Source organism: Colias croceus, chromosome 21 (assembly GCF_905220415.1).
Source record: "Colias croceus chromosome 21, ilColCroc2.1".
In the NCBI taxonomy this organism is placed as follows: domain Eukaryota; kingdom Metazoa; phylum Arthropoda; class Insecta; order Lepidoptera; family Pieridae; genus Colias; species Colias croceus.
The window spans coordinates 1,078,436-1,090,411 of record NC_059557.1 but is presented as its reverse complement, the minus strand read 5'-3'; the positions used below and the strand labels follow the sequence as shown (position 1 = coordinate 1,090,411).

The 11,976-nt window shown below is 33.5% G+C and overlaps 1 protein-coding gene across 2 annotated transcripts in view; it reads left to right on the top strand.

Moving 5' to 3' along the window:
- The first annotated feature begins 2,839 nt into the window (after positions 1-2,839).
- LOC123701518 overlaps positions 2,840-11,976 on the top strand; it is a 172,795-nt gene continuing 163,658 nt past the window's right edge. For both annotated transcript variants that reach the window (XM_045649023.1, XM_045649024.1), the window contains exon 1: positions 2,840-3,172. The gene's annotated coding sequence lies outside the window, so the exon portion shown is untranslated. The remainder of the gene's footprint in view (positions 3,173-11,976) is intronic.

The window sequence follows — 11,976 nt, the reverse complement described above, 5'->3', positions numbered from 1 at the left end:
TTTAGTGTGAAATCTGAATCTTTATATACTTAAGCACTCACGATTGATAGAAACAAAGTAAAGCACACGTCATAAACTAAAATCCATAAATCAATTTAAAAGAAAATGAAAATACGTACGCAACAAGCACATTCGTTAACCACGGAATACCGCCAAATTTTTCCCTCTTCTTACTGTTAATGGTTAATGATACAAAAATTACTTACGTACGTACTAAATACCTAGTATGCTGCGTAAGTCATGGCTCCAAACCACAGAACATATAAAGAGAAACCACCAATAACAGACGAATTCCACTGAGAAATGCCAAATTCCAAATCCATTCAATTAAATTCAACTCATTATTTTAATTTATGCTACAATTTTGTCAGTGACCGCCATTATTGTTTACTTCTTCTTCTTCTTTTTTTTCAAATGGCAACTCCCGATCCCATACTAGTGCTATTTACTTTTGAAATATCCAGGAATAAATTTGACATTGACAGAACCTGTCGAATCAAAAAAAAATCCCAAACAGTTGCCATTAAAAAAATCTTATCTAAGGTAGGTAGCAAGGAATATAAGCAAACATTTCCCTTTGTCTTCTCCACAGTCAAGTAAAAATAAAAGACTCTATCGTGTGCATCTGGTGCAAGAAATTATGAACAAGCGTTGGTTTTTAATTAAATTATGCTATATTGTAATAAAGATTTTTTTGTAACAAAGTATGCAATAAACAACTATTAATTAAACTTGCACAGACTACATAATATAAGATACTGTGAAATGCATATGTTGTTATAAGAAGAAAAACTAGGTACCTACGTATACGTATGTTGACATCTAAAAATTAATTTTAGCAAGTATGTAAAAAAGATATTAGTCTTAGATATTAGCTATTAACTTATTTAGGAGGTACCTTTTATTATGTGGCATGTTTTTTTGTGAATAAAACCAACAGGCAATACCGGCCGCGGCGGCGGCATAGTTAAATCATGCTTACGTAGGTACTGCGAAGATAGTAAATAGTAATGTAGGTACTTATAAAAACACAAAAATTAGGTCAGTAAAAAAAAAACTACGTGTGGCACTCGGGGACTGCCGCGGTAAAGCTATTGCATAATGCATGCTATGCCTTCAAGCCACACCTCCGCCCGTCGGAGTGGGGAGCGTGAGGTTTTTTCGTTACGGAATTTCTCGATTCGGTCCCCGCGCTCAAGGCCCGCGATAGAAGCTATGCAATAGCTTAAAAGTACTTAGGTTCCATAAGGTTTTTGTATTATTAATATTACAGCGCAGCGTACCTATTATAATTATAGTGATCCAGTTTTATATGTATAAACTCACTAACACGCAATTATGTTTTTCATTCATTACATACCTATTACGAAATTTTCTCACAGCGTAAATAGGAAAAAACAGTAAATTTTATAAGTGTATTTTTAAGAATATTTTAGGTGAACAACAACATTACATTATTTTTTTGTTGTAGCCTTGAAAGTTGAAATAATGCCTTTAATCTAGTGATGCAACGAATACGAATACGAATATTCGCATTCGCCGAATAGTAGACATTTACCGAACATTCGTATTCGGCGAATATACGAATATTTAATTTATTTTTGTACGCAACTCTATTTACTACAGATTTAAAAATCGCGCGTAAAAATATGACGTGTGCAGAGACTGCTGATCCACTGGCCTTTTGGCGAGAAGATGTCCATTTTCATGTCAGAAAAAACTCGCCTTAAAATATTTTTCACTGAAGCCATGTACAGTCGCTTCGGAAAGACTTTTATTCAACGGCTGGAAACATCCAGACTGAAAAAAAAATCGCCTAAAACCAGAAAATCTACGAATTTTATGTTTTTTAAACAAAAATTTGCCTATTGTAAATTTTAATTATTATAAGAGTAAACATTCCTTAAATAAATAAGTCTTTTATTACCAAGGCGAGATATTCGTATTCGTATTCGCCGAATAGTAGGTTTGATATTCGTATTCGTATTCGTATTCGTAAAAGTAGTATTCGTTGCATCACTACTTTAATCTTATGGCGAATAATTAGAATGTATTGTTAACTGAATTATTTATTCAACGAAGTACCTAATTTATTTCATTCATATAACATATACGTAATAGGTACTATGAATGTACCTACATTTATTGACCTATTCTGTCTACTGTCTATGTTCTGATATATTTAATATAATATTATTGGCATTCATTGGCCATTTTTATTACCTAATTTATTTTATATCATAAAATCAGAAATAAACTTGGTCTCAGAAATAAACACAGTTCATAACATTACTTATTGGATCACGCATCGTAATATTACATGTCTCAATAACAATAATTATGAATATAAAAAAAAACCACTCTGTCAAATCAGTATCAGCTGCTGCCTGCTAGGTACCGAAACGAGTATATTATACACAGCAGATCATTACAGTTTAATATAAAAAATAAAAACGAAAAAACCGCAGGTACAATACCTAAAACCGCTCCTTCTCTGGCGTGAAGTTAACAATAAGTCGCTTTTGCACCTAATTTCAGATTAGTTGCCTTTGCGTGCTAAACGCAAATAGGGTGACCGTGCTTGAAACAATAACAAAAGCCGATGAACCTTGTATTTACGCTTTACAACACGAACCATGCCATTATATTAAACCTAAAGTACAAACAGAACATGTGTCAACAGTTAAATCTAACTTTCGAGCCTCAAAACAAAAGTTTTTTCGACTTCTGTTTATAGTTTCACTAGTGAATACGCGACCAAATTAAAAAGTGTTGCGGTCGAATACGAAACAACGCGACGCGTGGGCTTCTAAAACCCGCCGGGTTTATTTGTCAGCCATGAGTCCGCCAGTCGCTCTTTTACTGTGTAGTGGAGTTGTTGTGTCGCGCCATTCCAAATTAAAACTTTTCTCTCCTTCGATATACTTGTAAAATGAAATAAATCGACTCGAAATTCGACAGTTCGCTAGAGATATAGTGCTGCGTTGTGTGTTGTGTGAGTTTTAGAAATGTTTAGTGCTATACAGTGAAGTTCTGTGGTGATTCATCTCGGGGAACAAGATTCTGTTTATGTGTACGTGTGTTGGAATTCAAGTTAAACTGCAAAGGAAATGTGTGAACGTTGATTTTTTTGGGATCTGTACAAGGAGAGTTAGCTTGCGGCGGGAATAAGGTATGTTATTATGTTAAAACATCGATATCAGTAACTTAATAGGTAGGTACGCAACGTTAAGTAGGTATCTACTTATCTTGCTACACCATTGCCGTTGCTATGGATTTGTTATAGCCAATAGGATAGATAGGGCGCGTTTTATTGTTCTTAGAAGTTGATTAGCTGCTTGATATAATGTGTGCAATCATACTAAAGGTTATTTATGTTATAAAATTACCTGACCGCGTTACGCATGTGATTCTCTTTGAAATAATAACCAAAACCGGTTCAGTTGTTACTTAAATTACTTCTTAGCGGACGGTATTAAAAATTTACAGTTGTTCACTTTAGCTCGGCTCCAGATGTAAAAGTATTTACCGCCAAAAAGAAATGCAACGAGAAACGCAAAGAAAACATACAATAACAAAAGCAAGCGACCGCGCCGTCTTATCTTTTATTTTTGTTTAAATAATAAAGGCCATTCTGCGGTTATAACAACCCTTTGTTGTAGGTTTCCTTTTAAAAGATTTTTAGGTTAATAAAGACTAAAGAGTAAAGACGGTTGCAAGAATCGAAAACCAGTTTATCGGGTGTTCACAGTACGCTAGTGGAATGTACTACCTATGCAGCGAAGAAATTATTGGTTCTGTTAATAATACCTACCTACCTACTTACCTTACTGCAGTCTGCAGTAGGATTTGTTCATGTTTTCGTTTCGTAATTTGAAAAATTGAATCGTAATATTTTGATGTGACTGCATTTATGGAAATTGTCGTTTACCTATACAGAATACCTACCTACAATTTGTACTTGTTGGTACATTTTTCCAAATAATTTGCAAGTAAAAGAATAAATATTTTACTTAGGTAGGTACGAATCGAAATACCTACCTACGTAGGTACAAGTTACAACAATCATGTTTATTGATATTGCTTACGAAATAGCGTATCATATTCAATAAGATGCTACAACATAGGTACCTACCTAGGGTCATTGCGCCAGTTCGCGTCCACTTAGTGCAGTTGGAAAGTTTGAAGAAGAAAATAAAAATGTTCCAGAACAAATTTCAACGCAAAATTTATGTAACGTGTTCATTACATAGTCTATTATAAGATTTACTTTCAATTGTGTTGGAAATATCATGTGGTTTTTATTTATCTAGATAAATAGCAGAATTAGGCGTTTTACCCAGTTCGCGTCCAAAAATTCCAGTTTGCGTCCACCCGTGGACCAGTTCGCGTCCACCAGCTTAGAAAAAGAATTAAGAGTGTATTGGGTGATATTTTATCAGCTATTAATGCAAATAAAAATTAGATTTTAATAAATTATTTATTTACGAATATAGTTACCTATTTAATAAAAACCGGCCAAATTCGAGTGGAACTCGCACAACGAGGGTTCCGTATTAACCTGTTTTTTTTTCATATGTTTTAACTGTAAATGATTATTTTTTCAATATCTCCCTTATTCGTGCTATAAGACGTTGCTTCGTACCAAACTTCAAGTGTCTGTGTTCACGTAAAGAACCCTGTAGGTTTTGATTCCCTTGCGAATGTCGAAATTTGCGAAAATTTGCAGCATAAACGGCTGTATCTTTTGAATTCTTTGGCTTATAAGTTTGATTTTTTCACTGCTTCAAGGGACCGTAGACTTGAGTATTCAATATAAATTTCAGCTTTATACCTGAACGCGTTACTGAGAAAAAGCGTCTTGACAGAAAGACAGACCGGCAGACGGACATACAGACGGACGGATATCAAAGTGATCCTACAACGATTCCGGTTATTCCTTTTGAGGTTCGGAACCCGGAAAATCAACATTATTATTAATATAATTCACTGTAAGGAAACTGGAAAAACTTATTTATATTTATCTTTTCATCATAAATAGAACTAAAAAGTAACAAAAAACAACGTTACGTTATGTAAATAAATAATAATCAGTTCTATTAAGATTACCTACACCTCTACCCTATTTTTTAGTTTCTAATGAATTAAATTTCTTTTTTGTTTATATTATTTTCTTAACTACAAACTTATTGACTCTCATTCTCAAAGATACTAGTCTCATTCTTGGAATACCCATTTTAAAATGAAAAAATAGCATAAAAATTTGCTAATTTGAATGAAAATTTATATTATCAACTTGTGCTCTTAGTAAAAAATTTACAATCTATTATAAATTACATATTTTAACAGACAATTCATTGCTACGTAATGAAAAACAATGTGGACGCAATATGTTCCATTGTTATGCACTATAGGTATAGTTTGCGCCCACCGTGGACGCAAAATGGAAGTTGTACAAATTCGGTGTAGTAATTCGCGTCCACCTTATTTTAGCTATTAATTGTAAAAGAAATAAGCTGATTTATAATCCATTCTATTCCATATTTTGTTAGCAAAGTAAAGAAAGAGTTACATATTCAAAAATTCACATTTAACAATAAGATACTTACCGTCAAACGCGACGCTGCGCACTATTTTTTTTTTCAAAATCCCGCGCGTTTTAGCTCTCTCGTTTAATAGCCAAATAAGTATATATAGCAAAATAGTGCGCAGGCATATTTTGAATAAGTGTGCATGTCTCTTATACATTGAGGTATTATCGGAAATTTTTCTTATAACAATTTTACATAAAGTATAGGTAACTACTTATTTTCGTGAATTTTCTAAAAGATATCCGCAAAATGGACGCGAATAGGCAGGTGGACGCGAACAGGCGCAATGACCCTACCTACCTAGTTACCTACCTATCATTTTTTTAACAAATGCCTGCCATTCATAATTCAACTTAAGTATTTTTTTAAATAGGTAGGTATGTAGGCATTGAATAATAAATACAATCTATACATATAATAAATCTGTAGAAGTTGAAAATATTGAAAAAATAAATAGCAGGGGGTGTTACTGGATCGATACCAAACCCAAATACCTATGTGATTAAAAAAATTTTTGTCTGTCTGTCTGTCTGTCCGGAAAATACGTAGAAAAAATATAAATCTTAATTTTTCCGCGCGGACGGAGTCGCGGGCGGAAGCTAGTTGGGAATATTAACGTAGCTCCTTTTCTTTTTAGGTATTTAACTATTTATGAAAACAATAAATTATTTTATAGCTACACTTATACCTAGTTATAGATAGCGAAAACACGCGATGGTAATAGGTAGTAAAGTATTTATCTGTTCATGATAACGTGTCATTTTTATACCTACAAGGTCGATTGTGATTGAGTTTTTGTTACCTATAACAAAGAGGTGTCTAACCTACTAAACTCTATTATAGTCCTATGCCTCGCAGAATAACCATAGTATAAAGACTGTAGGTAGGTAGTAGGTATAACTTAGCTTATTTCTATTTTAAAATGCTTCGACATGATCGTAGCATAGAATAATGAATTAAGGTAGGTACTATTTAATAGGTACAGGATCAAAGTATGATATTTTGAATTTTCCATCCTAAACTATTAAATAACACTTCAATATAAAATGAAATCATCACTTTCGACAATAATATAGATCCAAAATTAACATGACGCACTCTGTATTTGTGCAATGATGGCTAATTTGCATAAGTAGATTAGTGACAGTTGCATGCTTGCCTTGCACATGTACATATTCAGAGATTTACGCGCCAAAAAATATAATGAGGGTGATACAAGCCAAATTTGCTTGCGCAGATGTAAGGTACGTGATGCATGAGCATTTTGCTTGCGTCGCGTCGAGTTGATGCGATTTGCTCGTCTTTGTTTTGATGCGGTTGGGTTTTTATTTCGGGTTTTTTCGAGTTTGTCGTATTTTTAGTTTTTAAGGTGATTCAGTTTTTAAGCAAATTCGGTGGAGGAATATAACGATCTTAAAAAATAAATATATCAAATAAATAAAATCATATTTTAATACTAGAATGTTATTTTATCTAAAATTGTAGGTTACTCGCGCAGCGGTCCGTGAATAAAAAAATATGAACCTTGGTATTAAGTTTTTTACAGGCGACTAAAATAAACTTCTCTATCTCAAAATAAACTCATTAACTTCGCACTTATTCATAAATCGCATGTCGCTCTCATTAAAATTATACTTTGATTCAAGACGAGGCGAAATAACTAAGTAGGTACTGACTGATACACTTTCACAATAATTTTTTCACAAAAATAGAAATGACGTACAGACGTACAATGTATTAACTTACAGTAACTATTTGTACAGATAATAAATAAACAACGTAATTCTTAACCTTATCCGATAAACAGATACCTACATTCATCCCATAAGAAGCTTCTTGTTCTTGATTTCCTACAAGCAATTCGATTAAAACACACAACATTGCATTCATACATATATTAATTATTACTAGCTGCGCTTCGCGGTTTCACCCGCGTTGCTCTGCTCCTGTTGGTCTTAGCGTGATGATATAACCTTCCTCGATGAGTGGGCTTATATAACACGGAAATAATTTTTCAAATCGAACTAGTAGTTCCTGAGATTAGCGCGTTCAAACAAACAAACAAACTCTTCAGCTTTATAATATTAGTATAGACTAGCTGTGCCGCGCGGTTTCACCCGCGTGGCTCCGCTCCTGTTGGTCTTAGCGCGATATAACTATAGCCTTTCTCGATGAATGGGCTATCTAACTCCTAAATAATTTTTCAAGTCGGACCTGTAGTTCCTGAGATTAGCGTGTTCAAACAAACAAACTCTTCAGTTTTATAATATTAGTGTAGATAAGGTTATATAATAATTAGGTTACATATCAAATGACCTGTCTGATTACTAAGCAAATAGAATGTTTATCAGTGTGGAAGATTGTTAAAAGTTTTCCAGTTAAACAAAGACGTCCTCAGAGAGTGATTTGGGTGAAAGTTTTTTAGTTAAGTCCTTGCGGTGTCTTATTTGCGAGGGATGTGTTCGCTTGTTTGTGTATTTTCTTATACTAACTTTTGCCCGCGGCATCGTTTAAATTTTCAGAGAAAACGTGGAAATGTCTCTCTAGCCTCCTAACTATCTAATATCTATAGACATAAAAATCGGCATATAGTTATCCGGTTGCATAAAAAAAGACTAACAAACATACTGTCGCATTAATAATATTTAAAATATCATTAAGGATGTAAGGAATACGTACTAGGAAACTACAGAAAGATGGTATGTACTGCTAACTTGGAAATAAATTGCCGCTTCAGCTAAGGATTACATAGTATGTAGTAGTATGTACCTACGTAGTTCATGCTATTTATAACCAGAATTGCATCGAAAAAGTAGTAGCATTACGCTTCGTTTTACAAAGGAACAATTTAATTATCGAGTTTCTTGTCGATTCTTCGCCGTAGAAGCTTTATTGAATCGGTAGTACAGTTCTTGTTTCAATAAAAAATATTTATTATAAAAAAAACTAGTCATAGCACTTTTTTGGATTTTTGTAAAATGTCATATCATTGTGTTTTTACTTTATTATAATTAAGCTTGTATTGTGAATCGATTGTATTTTTTACTGTGGTTAAGACGTGTAAAAAGTTATTTCGCAATTCTGATTTTCTCTCAGAAAGTAGGTACCTACTAGCCCTATGTAAAATATTATATTTTCTTCAATCACTTAAGAGGACCCGTGAGAGTAGTGCCCACTGCGAGGTTCTTTAATATAAGGTATTGTAAGTTTCAAAGACCTCTTTGGTAAATAAATTCATTTCTAAATCATAATATTGAAAACCTTTTGATAATGCCTGATGTAAATATACGTAGACACATATTCTTTTTTAATCTTTCTTCAATACAGTGGCTATAATGAGGTGAAATCTACATAAGTAAATTTCGTTGTGGACAATCGTTGTTAATCTTAATAACTACATAATATAAAACTTAAAGATTTCTGACTGATCTATAAACGCACAGCCAAAACTATAGGACCGATCGGGATTCATTTTGGCATGCAAATAGCGATTTTGATAAATTCTACTCTCAAGGCGACAAAGTAGGGGGATGAAAGTTTGTACCATGAACATTCATTTTGACCACGCACGCGAAGCTGCGGACAACAGCTAGTAACATAATGTATTTTATGTCTCATATTACGAGGGTTTTATTACGCTTACTTATTGAAATGGTGCTACATTAGATTATACAGCATTATGCGTATTTACGAATAATTTTCTTCTACATATACTGTATATATTGTTAGTCACAGCACGTCATGTTTAGAATGTCGTAACTACATGAATAATAATTATTAAATATTGTAATGAGTGCATGTTATTGTGCCTATGAATATGGGAGTAAAATTATTTAAAATGCATTTAAAAACTGGTAATAATTCTTTGTACGAAGAATTGAATATGGGTACAAATTAATTTGTCGCCGTTTCAGCCATTTTGACACGTCCGCCGTTGAGACCTATGAAAAGTTAAAAACCAATTACATACACAAGTATGTAATATTTAATGTATAGACAATGTTTCTTCGACATATCACGAATAATTTTATATGTACCACACATATAAAATTGTTTTCGTATTACAATGCAGATGCGTCGAATTTATGTTTCATTACAACACGTGCAATGGAACGCAGGTGAGTCTTTAGAATGAAATATGTATATTATGATGGAACTTGAAATGGTTAAAATTACATAAATAAAAAAAAAAATATACTAACCTTTAATGAATTAAAATTTACATTGGGTACATGGACAACAAAGATGCGTTAAAAAATAAGGGTTAAGTTGCGATAGTGTTATAAATTAGGCTACCAGTGATTCTAGCCTAAATACTAAACATTTAAAGCCTATCTATATTCATAAGGCATATATATATACAAAAGTTTTGTTTCATAGCTTTAATGAAATAAGTTGTAAGCGAAGAAGGGTCACGTACTAGTAAAGAAACCCGGTCAGGTAAGTTTGATTGGAGATCTTTGACAAATGTTTCACGGTAGATGACTGAAGTTTTTCTATTTTTGGTATTTTCCTGAAGTTTAGGTTATTCTATGGGATATTTCTATGTTTTATATGAGATAATATTTATAAAAGTAAAGTGTGATCTTTAGCTAAGTTTGAGCTTTCAATACTATTAATAATACGAAGATGAATTTAGAATTGCAATTTAAACAATTTCTAAACGACGAGTTTTGAAGTTAAGCTTTATATAATATGATCGAAGTCAGAAATTTAACTACATAGGTACTAATTTCATCAACTTTTCAAACTAAATGATACAATAAACATTGCAACATAATCTTAAATAAACAGATGTATTAAATAAATAATAACATAATGGTTATTCAGGTGATTCAGCCGTCTTATCTAACTATATAAATATATAACTAACAATCAGTTATACAAATACACTCACCGGCACGGAATCTTGGCCACTTACAAATTTGCCGATAAAAAAAGTTTGAAGTGTTTTTCACGATTTTTTTGTATGCAGATATGTTAACATATTATTTGTTTAATTTTATGGTAAGAAATCATTGAGTTTGAGAATAATCTTTTACCACTTTTTAAGAGTTACTCGAAATTTGTGATATGTGTGGTTAAGCCGAAGTTACGAATTGTTCGTTTTAAACTTTTTTTGATATCGTTTATGCCGTTTTAAGATATTGTTATTGTTGTACTGTAGTCAATGATCATAACAAACAATAAAAAATGCCATTAACATCTGAACAACGTACTCAGGCCATCACAATGATAGACCAATAACTGCCGCAACGTAAAGTACCTAATGTACAGTATGTACCTCGTTCAGCGATGCACTATGCATGGAGAAGATACCAGGAGACTGGCAGCCACATGTGCAGACCAGGAAATGAAGGTGTGAGGTGCACATCAGCTCGAGAAGACCCGTTTATTGTTCGAGAGATACTCAGAAATGGCTTTCTGACAGTTTTTAGGATACGCCACCGGCTCTAAAACACCAGGATAATAAATGTGAGTGAGCAATCGGAGAGAAGACTAATGATAGAAGTTAATTTGAAGGTTTGCAGACCAGCACGCCGTCCAGAACTCCTCAGACATCACAGAGAAGCACGTCTTCGTTTTGCACGAGAACATGAAAACTGGACCCACAGCCAGTGCGCTCGTGGGGTGTTCACAGATAGCTGCTAAGGCACTTTACGAGCTTCTGATAGCCAACAGTCAGTATAGAGGAGACGAGAAGAGAGGTTTTCACACATCACCACACTCAAAATGCGATTTTTCATGGAGGGTCAATAATGGTATGGGGAGGTATAAGTTCCGATGCTCGCACGGAGTTATTTATCGTAGATAATGGCTTAAATTTGATCAGGTACATCGAGGAAATTCTCCAGGAACATGTTCAGCCCTATTACAGGTTTATCAGTGAAGAAAATTTGCTACTTATACACTATAACGCACGTCCGCGTGTCATACGATACGTATAAGAGTACCTTCAAGAGGTTATTATTGAAAAATTGGAGTGGCCAGCTCGTAGCCCGGATCTTAATCCAATAGAACACATCTGGGACATGCTTAAAAGAAACATAAAGTTCGATTCCAACCCAGCACTAATGTTAGATGAGCTTAGAAATACAGCTGGGGCCGTTTGGTACACTATAGCTCAAGTGGTCTCCAAAAATGTCTTCTAGAGTATGCCAGACTGGATGCAAACAGTGTTTAAGGCAAGAGAAGGAAACACCCTTTATTGAAAGGTTCAATTTTTTTTATGGAAACGTTCTTTCTAATTTTTTAGCATTTTTTAAGAAATCATTTAAATTTCACAGGAAAAGCGTAAATTCTTGTTTAATTCATATCTACTCGGTAGTACTTCTTATTAACTTCCAATTATTACTAAAAGTTAGTAAAAACATTAAAGTAACTA